The following is an 11,332-nucleotide window of genomic DNA, read 5'->3' as shown; positions in this document are numbered from 1 at the left end:
CAAAGTATATGTAATTATAGTGCATGTGCTGCTGCTTTTAAACCAGGGTACGACCCTGGTCAAGATCATCTTGGCAAAGAGACGTGCATCATGGGCAAAGACTTTGGAAAGAAGACCCTAGGAGGCCTGCAACATCAATGTTATATGATTATAATATATATATTTAAAAAATATATATATATATATATATATATATATATTACATAGTTATTTATGATGTCATTGTTTTTAGAAGTTTGATTATTGCTAAATAAATACAAATTAACAAGCCAAGGACAAAACACAGAATGGACAGATTTGTTTAAAAAACGCTTCCTATGGCATTCCCTGTTCCTTGTCTTTGTGTAGAGCCTAAACTATGATGAAAGAGCAAAAATTGTAAAGACATTTACATTTACCACACATTCTTTCTGCCTGCTTGTGTTTGAATATCAGTGGTGGTCGCTTGCAAAGCCCATCTACATCCTTATAAAAAACACAGAGGCTCTTTTTGTATTGTCAAAATACTACAAAACGTATCAAATCTTCCAGTAAAATGATTATCTGCTTTTCAAAGATTAGCTATGCCACTACCAGCCAGGAAAGGAGCTGAAAAGAAAACACTTTGTTTATATTATTTTAATATTTTATCAGGTAAAAGGTACTTTTCATCACAAGGTCCAAGACCTTAGAATGGTGATATACAGTATTTAATACTGCAACAAAGCAACTCTTTCTGCATTAGTGTTAAAAAGGTAGCTCCTGTACAGCTGCTGTCCAAAGGGTGAAGATAAAATAGTAGCTATGGCCAGATTGTGATGTTGGCACATTTTTCCTATAAGCCAATAAAAAATGGCATTTGGAATGTGTTTAAGACAGTAATTACCTTTTCTCCCAAATTTCACAACATCACACACACCCTGTTTCCACAATGTGGTGGAGGAAAAGCTTAGTGTGGAATGCAGCCATGCAAGTTTTTGCTTCCTGAAGAGCCACTAGCTTTCATGCCCTGGGGACTAACAGGAAAATGTCATCACTTGTGATTCATGCCTTTTTTCCACCCTACTCTTTTACACCTGGGCTGTTGCTAAATGCAGGGGCTTTCCACAGACTATTTGAGTGTAGTAACTAGTGAGGAGAGATGGTGTAGATATTACAGAAATGGTTTGTAAAATATTGTTAACAAACAACTGAACAACTAGAGACTAAAGTTGTGATACTGATCTGTTATGTATAAACCTATGCTATTAGCCAATGCATTACCTCTACAACTAAGAAAAAGAAAAGGGGACATAAAACACAGAAGTAAAGAATAAGCACGAGAAATAGCAAGGAAAAGAATGTTGGGTTAGAATGGGTTTGCATTCAATAAAATTTTATTTGTATAGCGCCAAATCATAATACACATTATCTCAAGGCACTTTACATAGAAGGTGACCTTAAAATCGTATTAATATAGAGAAACCCACAATAACCAAGCAGTGCATGCATTGTTCAGTTATTTTGCTTGTGCATGTGCACACACCCATCAAATAAAAAGGTCCAAAAGGAGAGGACCAGCAGTCATACGTCACATAAAAACACAAGATTTGCATTTCTGGACACTAGGTGGCATCCAATACACTATCTTAAATTACATGGAACACCAATATTTAAAAAAGTATTCTCAAGTAAGGACCAGGCACTGACATTATGTTTGCATTGACACTTAGTATTTTACTGTTAATACTGATTAAAATACACCTAATCTGGTTTAATTGAGAATTAATTTGGCACAATCTCTCACTTGCACCTGGATTATCACCTACCATGTCTAGGTATCTATCATAAGTGGGACAACATTTTCATTAATGAATAGGTAATTATTGTAGTCTGTATTGGAAATTTTTAATTACAAAAAAAAACATATTTACCACAGGTTCAAAGGTTCAAGGTTCAAAGGTTTTATTGTCATCTACACAACAGATACAGCGTACATGTTGGCAATGAAAATCTTAAATCCCAGGCACCTCAAGCAACTCGCATGCAATAGTGTCAGAAAATAAGAGTAACTAAAAATACAAGTACCAATACACTACTGCAAATAAAACAATAAAGTACAGATGTCATTAACTAGTGCAAAAAAGAAAATAAAACATTGTAAGGTGCCAATAAACATTATAAAAAAATATTATAAGGTGCCAAAGTGAAATGAAATATATACATGTGCAGTCAGGATTTAGCAGCAGTTATGGGGAGGTATGAACAGATATTAATTATTGCACTCATTATAGTTTTATGTAGGGTTAGAAATATGATGAATAGAAAGACATGACAGAATGAGAATTATTGTAAACTAAACTAGAAAATCTCTCCTGCCAAGACATTTTGAATGGGTGCCTTGTGCTCGTCGCCGACGCTCGCACACAGAGAGACATTTCCTTTAAGAGGAAGGACAGAGACCCTGAGAGTCGACCAATTTCAGAGAGAGAGAGAGAGAGAGACTGTAACAGTTTGAGAGGAAGGAGAGAGACCCTGGGAGAGAGAGTGAGACAGTGAGAGAGAAAGACATGTATAAAAGCTGCATTTTGATCACATGATCCAGAGTGGTGACAGAGAGACTTTACCAATTTCAGAGACAGAGAGAAACCATGTTATAAGGTCTAATCACCATCCATGGGATTTCATTTTAAAAATTCAGCCTCCTTCAGGCTTCCTGGGACCATCCTATAACTATCTGGGGTTTTTATTTTGAATGTCCAGACTCCTTCGGGCTTCCTGGTAAGGTCTTGTCATCATCAAGGACTTTTATTTTGAAAATCCAGCTTCTCTCAGGCTTCCTGGGAACATCCCGTTACTATCTGGGGCATTTATTTTGAAAATCCAGCATCTTTTAGGCTTCCTGGGAATATTTTTTAACTATGTGGGGGTTTTATTTTGAAAATCAAGCATCTTTCAGGCGTCCTGGGAACATTCTGTAACTATTTGGGTTTTTTTTTTGAAAATCCACTCTTTTTCCGGCTCCCTGGGAACATTATGTAACTATTTGGGCATTTTATTTTGAAAGTCCAGCCCTTTTTAGGCTTCTTAGGAACATTCCTTAACTATCTGGGGATTTTATTTTGAAAATCTAGCTTTTTTTACTCTTCCTAGGAACATCCTGTAACTATTTTGGAGTTTTATTTTGAAAATCCACTTATTTTTACTTTTATTTTCCAAAATTTAGCAAAAACCACCACCCTCACCCAGTCTTGAACCCAGACTTACGTCACATGATGCAAGTGCCTTAACCACTAGGCCAAAGCAGAGCGTGGTTAAAATTTTGATTTTAGTAAATTTAAAGAGGAGACTTTCCCTCTGTCAGTCTATGGGGTTGCCATGGATACTCACTGATTAGATGAGGAACACCTGTTGTCTCCTCACTTTCGAGAGCCGAACAGGCTTCAGACCACCCCTCAAACAAAAGCTTCTAACTCAACATCTAAAAGTCCTATCTGAGAAATAAGCCGACGTCCACATATGTTATATGTATATGTATATGTATTTTTTGTTAATAAGAGTTAAGAAATGAGACCGTAAGAGCAATTTAGAAATTTAGTTTTCTCATCAGGAATCATTTTTGGAGATCTCCATTGAAGTCAATGAAAAAGGCAGAGTGCGCTGCTCTAGCGCCAGTCTTCAAACAAATGCTTGTAACTCAAAAACTATAGGTCCTATCTAAGAAATGAAAACATTGTGAGAATCCCAAGATACAGATCTATTTTTATTGGGGAGAGTTCAGAAATGAGGCCGTGGGAGCGAGTTAGAAATTTTTTTCAGTTTTTCTCCTTTTCTGACTTTTTTCCAAAAATTAACATGTGAGTCAATGGAGAAATGAGACCGGAAAACTTTTCTCGGTAAATTGACTCAGCCTAAACTACCGCACCGAGAGATGTCAGAGTGACATGTGTACGTAGGAAACAAACTCTAGTTTCACCAGATGTAAAAATCATGTCTGTCGGACTCCGTTTGTGGCTAGGAGAAGTGTTTAAACACCAAAAAAGTGGCTGAAAAACGCCCGTTTTCAGCCATTTTTTCCCCACTCGCTCTAATTGGGCGAGAGACCTTGACTGCTCGCTCTAAATGGGCGAGAGACCTTGACTCCCATGCATTTGGTTTTCGGTATTTTTGCGATTTACGAACGAACCGTTTGACGAATGTCTTAGCACACCGATCGAGAAAAATGCGCCCGGTTTGATGTACTTTGTGTGAATGTGCGTCAAACTTTGTGGGAGGAGTAGCGGGACGAAAATTTACGGAAGCGGAAGAATAATAAGCCCGGGCAATAATAATATAGGTGCCAATGCATTGCATGGGGCGAAGCCCCGCCCCCAGCTGGCAAGGCACCCATAATAAATAAATATAGTTCTTTGTGTGTATGAATAATATAATAAATAAATAAATATGTTGCTATAAACAGATGTAGTGACCTTCACAGAGCTCAGGAGTTCAACAGTCTTATATTCTGTGGGATAAAACTGTCCCTGAGTCTGGTGGTCCTGGACCGGATGCTGCGGTACCGTCTGCCAGACGGCAGCAGACAGAACAGTTTGTTGCTGGGGTGATGGGGTCTTTTAATATCCTGTGAGCCTTCTTCCTACAACGCTGGGTGTAGAGGTCCTCCATGGATGGTAGCTCCGTCCTGGTGATGTGCTGAGCAGTTTTCACCACCCTCTGTAGAGCCTTATGGTTGAGGGCTGTGCAACTTCCATACCAGGCCGTGATGCAGCCGGTCAGGATACTCTCGATGGTGCACCTGTAGAAGTTGCAGAGTATCCTGGAGTCCATGTTGAACCAGGAGGGCAAGCTAATTTACTATACAATGTGCTTATTAAATGGTTAATGGGGATAACTTTTGACATTTCATTGCTGATGCTGATTTAACTGGGAAAACCTGGTAATATTATAAATGCTTTTTTTTAATACATAATTCGTGTCCTCCACGATGGTTGATTTTACAGGTTTATTTGCCAAAGTACAAAAAATAAAAAGCATAAAATCTCCACGAGCAATGTAACTAATGATACCTGTCCAGGCACACTCCAAAACTTCCACGATTTTCAACACAAATATCAACACGTTCAGAAAAACCGTGTGCTCCTGTGACTCTCCTGTGATCCACACACCTAGTTCCTAAATACTGTGTATTGAACAGCTACTTTCTTAAAGGAACAGGCGCTTATTTTATCTGCTTCACTGAAACTAATAATGACATTAAACAATGAATTACGAGTGTTTATGTGGAAATAATAACAAAATAAACATAATCATGACTTCAATTAACTTATTTTTAAATGCAATCAAATTATTAATCCGCCATGAAATCCAAATAAATTCTCCATAATGAACTGAAATTTATCATGAGTTATTCATCAATCATACGGCACCTACAGTTATTGACCCCTATTTATCTCCTTTTGGATTCAATACAACCTATTTGAGTTGAGGTATAATTTTGTACCTACGGTTCTTATATCGGTTGTTTAGTCCCTGGTATCTCCTTTGAGTTAACTCAGTTTAAGTTCTCATTTTATCTCAGTTAGGCCTATTTATGAATTTTAGTTTTTTTTTTTAGAACTTTCTCTTTAGTTTGCTTAATCAGCTCTACTCAACTTTACTCACTTTACACAACCCATTCATGTAATACCAATCTGGCACACAATAAGGGAAAAGTTAATACATAAAAGAAAACACAGTTCAATAAAATATCAAATACAACTCAATTGTCAGATCTCACACAACAATGCATAAGAAATTACTTAAATTTCCAAAGTTTGGTGTATCACCAGTCCTTTAGTTAAGTCCTTTCTCAGTCCAAATGAAATTCACTGTGTGTCTCTGCAAAACCTGTTAGTTTTGTCCTTCCCCGATCCACAAGTGTCAGAATCAGTGTCTTTTGCCCACAGTGTGCAGGTGAGTTTCGCAGAGTAGGTGATCCTATGGGTGGCTCCAGGTGTTTTCACACCTCAGCGATCCCACTACAAAAACCTGGCCTGCCATAGAACAAGGCAATGCACAAGCAGGCATTTTAGCTTCACATATATCAGGAGAGTACATGAAAATAAAGTCCTAACACTGAAATACAGGTTAACTATCAGTTTAAATCCAAACCGTGACCTGAAATGGCGGCTCGGCTCTCGCTCTCACTCCGCTGCTAGGCAACTTGACCGTGTACACGCTCCTTTTTAGCTTTTGACTACACTCATTCAGATTGCCTTAGCTTAGCTGCTAGTAATATCGTCTTCACATTGAGCTTATACAACAAAGGAATAACCTGCTAATACACACACTGAAACAAAATAGCTTTTTGACTCACCAAATCCTCTGTCAAAACTTAAATAAAACAAAATCCAGCGCGGACAGCAGGTGAACACAATATCTTCCCAAAAATGTAAGAAAACAAGAAATAAAACTTCAAAACACGCTTCTTTTACTCTTATTCACTTCCTCTTTCCCTCTCGTTTTCAACTCTTTCGTCCACCGTCTCTAACGTTATGCTCCTTTGCTCTGATTATCCTCCCTCCCTCCAACAAGCAGCGCTAGAGTTACCTGATTGGCTGTTACCGTGGCACTTGTTAAAGGAGCAGTACACACAAAATAATAAATGGAACAGTCTCACTATTTTTAAGGCTTCTTGTTACCTTAAACACAATTGTTATTTTATTTACTTACATTTAGTATTGACCTAGGCTTCTATTAGTTTGTTATCATATTCACCTAGGTTACATAGGGATCAGAGGAAATGCACTGGTTTAAATCATATTTATCAGATAGATTTCAATTTGTTAACGTCAACAATGACCCCTCCATGCACATGCAAGTTAGTCATGGAGTTCCACAAGGTTCTGTCCTTGGAACGATACTCTTCACCCTATATATGCTCCCCTTAGGCAACATCATGAGAAAGCACCACATACACTACCATTGTTGCGCAGATGACACCCAGCTGTACATTTCTATGAAGCATGATGAATCGAATCACTTAGTTCAACTTCAGGAATATCTCAAGAACATCAAGGCCTGGATGACCCAAAACTTCTTACTTCTGAATTTAGACAAAACTGAGGTCGTTGTAATTGGCCCTAAACATCTTAGAGAATCACTGTCTGAACAGATAGTTACCTTGGATGGTGTCAGCTTGGCCTCCAGCTCCACTGTGAGGAACCTTGGAGTTATGTTTGACCAGGACATGTCATTTGACACACATAAAACAAATCTCTAGGACAGCTTTCTTCCACCTGCGCAATATTAACAAAATTCGAAACATCCTGTTTCAGATAGATGCTGAAAAACTAGTCCATGCATTCGTTACCTCTAGACTAGATTACTGTAATTCCTTATTATCAGGATGCCCCAGGAAATCGGTAAAAAGTCTCCAGTTGGTCCAAAATGCAGCAGCACAGGTGCTGACAGGAACTAGAAGGAGAGATCATATTACTCCTGTCTTAGTTTCTCTACATTTGCTCCCTGTAAATTTCAAATTCCTGCTCCTCACATTTAAAGCCTTCAACAATCAAGCCCCTTCATATATCAAAGACCTGATAACACCATTTTATTCAAATAGATCACTTCATTCACAAAACACAGGCTCTCTTGTGGTTCCAAGAGTCTGTAAGATTAGAACAGGAGGTAGAGCATTCAGCTACCAGGCTCCTCTCCTGTGGAACCAATTCCCACTCTGGGTTCGGGAGGCAGACACCATCTCTACATTTAAAGTTAAACTTAGAATGTTCCTTTTTGATAAAGCCTATAGTTAGTTCTGGATCAGGTGAGTCCTGAACCATCACTTAGTTATGCTGCTATAGTTCTAGACTGCTGGGAAAACTCCCATCATGCACTGAGCACCTGTCCACTCTCTGTCTCTCTGCCCCCCCACATTCATTAATTTATGTCAGTGACTATTTCACTTTGTCCTCCCATAGTCTCTCTCTCTCTTTTTCTCTCTCATTTCAGATATCTCTGACCCCAGAACCTCAGGACAACAACTTTACCATTATTACTATTAGTAATTACAATATCTCAGTAATTATTTATGATATGAATTGTGCATGTTATCAATAATAATGAATAGTCTTTACACTGTTGTTTACATTTTAACTAGTCAGATCTGATACCTGATGGCGCTCAAGTGTTCCCCCCTCTCCCCTACATCCCCCTCCCCACTATCCCTCTCTCTCTTCTCCCCTCTTTTCCACCCATCTCTCCTCTCCTTCCCCCGTTTTCTTTGCTCACCCCAACCGGTCGAGGCAGATGACCGCCTACATTGAGCCTGGTTCTGCCGGATGTTTCTCCCTGTTAATGAGGGAGTTTTTCCTCTCCACAGTCGCCAAAGTGCTTGCTCATTGTGGGAACTGTTGGGTTTCTCTATATTTAATGATGTTAAGGTCCTGACCTTCTATGTAAAGTGCCTTGAGATAACGTAAATTATGATTTGGTGTTATACAAATAAAATTGAATTGAATTGAAATATGTCAAAACTAACTCAATGTCATTGCGCCCAAGCCCAAGCCTGAACAGCTTCATGTGTGAATATTAACTCACGGTCATAGCTTCACCTACTGAACAGTAGGAACTTGTAGTTGCTTTTAAGACCACTGTGAATTGTCCAATCAGCACAACATTTTCTAAGACTAAAACTAAAACTAGCAATAAAAAAATAATTTAGTTAACTGAAATAAAAATAAAAACGGCAATTACAAAAAAAAAAGAAAAACGAAATAAAAACTACAATGAACAATGCAAAACTAACTAAAACTAAATTAAATTAAACTAAACTAAATTCAGCTTCGTTTTCTCCCTCGATTACTGCCTGTCCTGCAGGTGATGGTTAAAGAATGAAATTAAAGGAACCATATTTGGTGTCACAAATTGTTTCATCCTTTTTCAGCTTCTACAAGTCAAGGCTTTCTCTAAATACCTGGAAAAACTCAAACTAAATAAAAACTAAACTGAAACTAGTCGATTCCTCAAAATAAAAACTAAACTTAAACTACAAAATCACTTATTGAACTAACTAAAACTAAACTGAAATAAAAAAAACTAACTGAAAAACTAAATAAAAATAAAAACTAATGAACATTTCAAAACTATAATAACCTTGCACTGCGCATTGTCCAATTGGCCCCAAAATTTAAACCAATGATCAAAGTCCCGGCCTCAACAGCAACATGTGTCAAAAGTAACACATGGTCATAGCGCCAACCAGTGATTCACTGTGAAACAGGACTTTGTTTTCAACACTATTGTGCATTGTCCAGTGGGCTCTAATTCTCTAACTATCTGACCTTTTCTAAGAATAAAGAACTGAAGCTTCTTTGATTCCACAGTGGTTCCAAACCTTGTCCCCAGTGGAGAGATTAGTTTCCCTTCTGAATTTCTCTTCCCAGAAAGCCTTTGTGCTACTTAGTCCGGTGGATCAGTGATCAGGGATCAGTGAGCAGTGAGCGCACCCCTGGTTCTCAGACATCAGCCTCTCACTTCTCTTTTGCTGGGGAAGCTGAATTCAGAGTCCCAGACTTTGTGCGCCGGTTTAACCTTTCAGCCCTGAGATTCAGAGTGTCCTCTCAAATGAGTGATCCTGCTGTCAAAGCCAAAATTGTGGTGCAATTTCTGTGACTCAAGCACAAAATCAAACACTTCTTTCCGCAAGTTTAATTCAGCATCTGCAGATGGACTCACAGTACACATCATCTGAATAACATGTACAAATGAGCCAAGAACAGAGGAGAATCCGTGTACTTAACTCACAGCCCCCTCCCATTGGGTGTGTAAAGGTATTTATTATCCTCCTGGTGTCTCAATCACATCAACAACTGACAACATTTCCATTAGTGTTTAGTTTAAATAGGTAATGATGTCTGATCTACTGAGTAGGCCACATGGCCAGTCAGATTTAACTTTAGCCTCAGCATATCCTCAAGCTCGGCCTGTATCATTGGAAGATGGTGTTTTATGATTAAAAGGTCAAAACACCTGATGAACCTAAGATGCACAACTGAAGTTATGTCCCTAACATTCACTGGTGGCCACTAACACCTACTATCATCAACCTAAATTTTGTAGACAACCTTCCAACGTACAAGGGATATTCAACATCTTGTTCTAACCTCAAAAAAATTGAAGGAAGCATATGATCTGAACTATGGGCTATCCCTAACCCCCAAAAACTGTGGTAGGTTTTTCATACGTAACAACGTATATCGCAGTTATCTACTTCATACAACTGTAACAGTGATTATTTGAGACATTTTAAGCAGCAGTGGGGGCAGCCCCCTCCCCCATAAATAAATACAATCAATAAAGTTTGGTTATTTTTATTATTTTGAATCAAAAACATGCCTCCATACTGCTTGTGTTTGTCATCCAAGTGACTGCAAGCACCGACATTCATATTTGTCTTGAAACGGCATCATTTGCATGTTACATGTTTTTAGACATAATGTCCACTGATATCCTCCTCTAAGGCACATTCACCTTGTCACGGACATACCTGAAAACCGCACACTCTCACCCAAGTTTTTCAGTAATATCTGGAAATGAGTGATAAAGTTTGTTAAAAAACAAAAACACAATCTGAGGAAAACACTTAAAACATTAATGGCTAAAGATAAACACAGTGATTGTTCACACTGAGAGCATAACCAACAGACAAAATAGGATTGTACCGTACAATAATATTTTGTTATTGTTCTACAAATGTAAAAAATTATAAAGCTTACAACCTGTAATCAATGTCATTATCATATAGCCAACAAATGTCAATCATCTTTTTTTGTACTTTTTCCTGGCTTATTGAGGCAAATTTGTGTCCCATCTGCACACACCATGACTACTACATACTGTATTCATTTCTTGAGTTCTGAAGAAGCTTCTTAGATGAGAGGTGAAACATCTTGAAGAAACATGTCCAGTTGTCTCCGTACACTTGTACATCTTCTGAAGGACATGGGTGTTTCAAGTATATGTCGCCAGGGCTGTCAATCTCTAGGCACCTCAGAATTTGATTATCAAATCATTATTGATGCATCTCAATATGTGAAATAATTGTATTTCTATACATCATACATTTTTGTATTACTGTTTGACTTCTAAAAGTGTGCTTATTCACCAGCCTCATGATTTGTGCATTTAAAAGATATTTTACTGTTACTGTTATGACAAATTTACTGTACAAAATAAGGTTTTCAATTAAAAAAAATCACACAACAGTCAGTCTATAACAGTGATAAGTGCTCTCCACATTGATTTGACATACAGTACATTCAGTTTAGATTTGTGTGCTGCCTTTATTGTATCAGTGTAAACATGCCAGGCCCCTGATAACCACATGCATTTA

The sequence above is a fragment of the Paralichthys olivaceus genome, chromosome 2 (genome assembly GCF_024713975.1).
Source record: "Paralichthys olivaceus isolate ysfri-2021 chromosome 2, ASM2471397v2, whole genome shotgun sequence".
In the NCBI taxonomy this organism is placed as follows: domain Eukaryota; kingdom Metazoa; phylum Chordata; class Actinopteri; order Pleuronectiformes; family Paralichthyidae; genus Paralichthys; species Paralichthys olivaceus.
Note: the sequence above shows the minus strand (reverse complement) of the source record.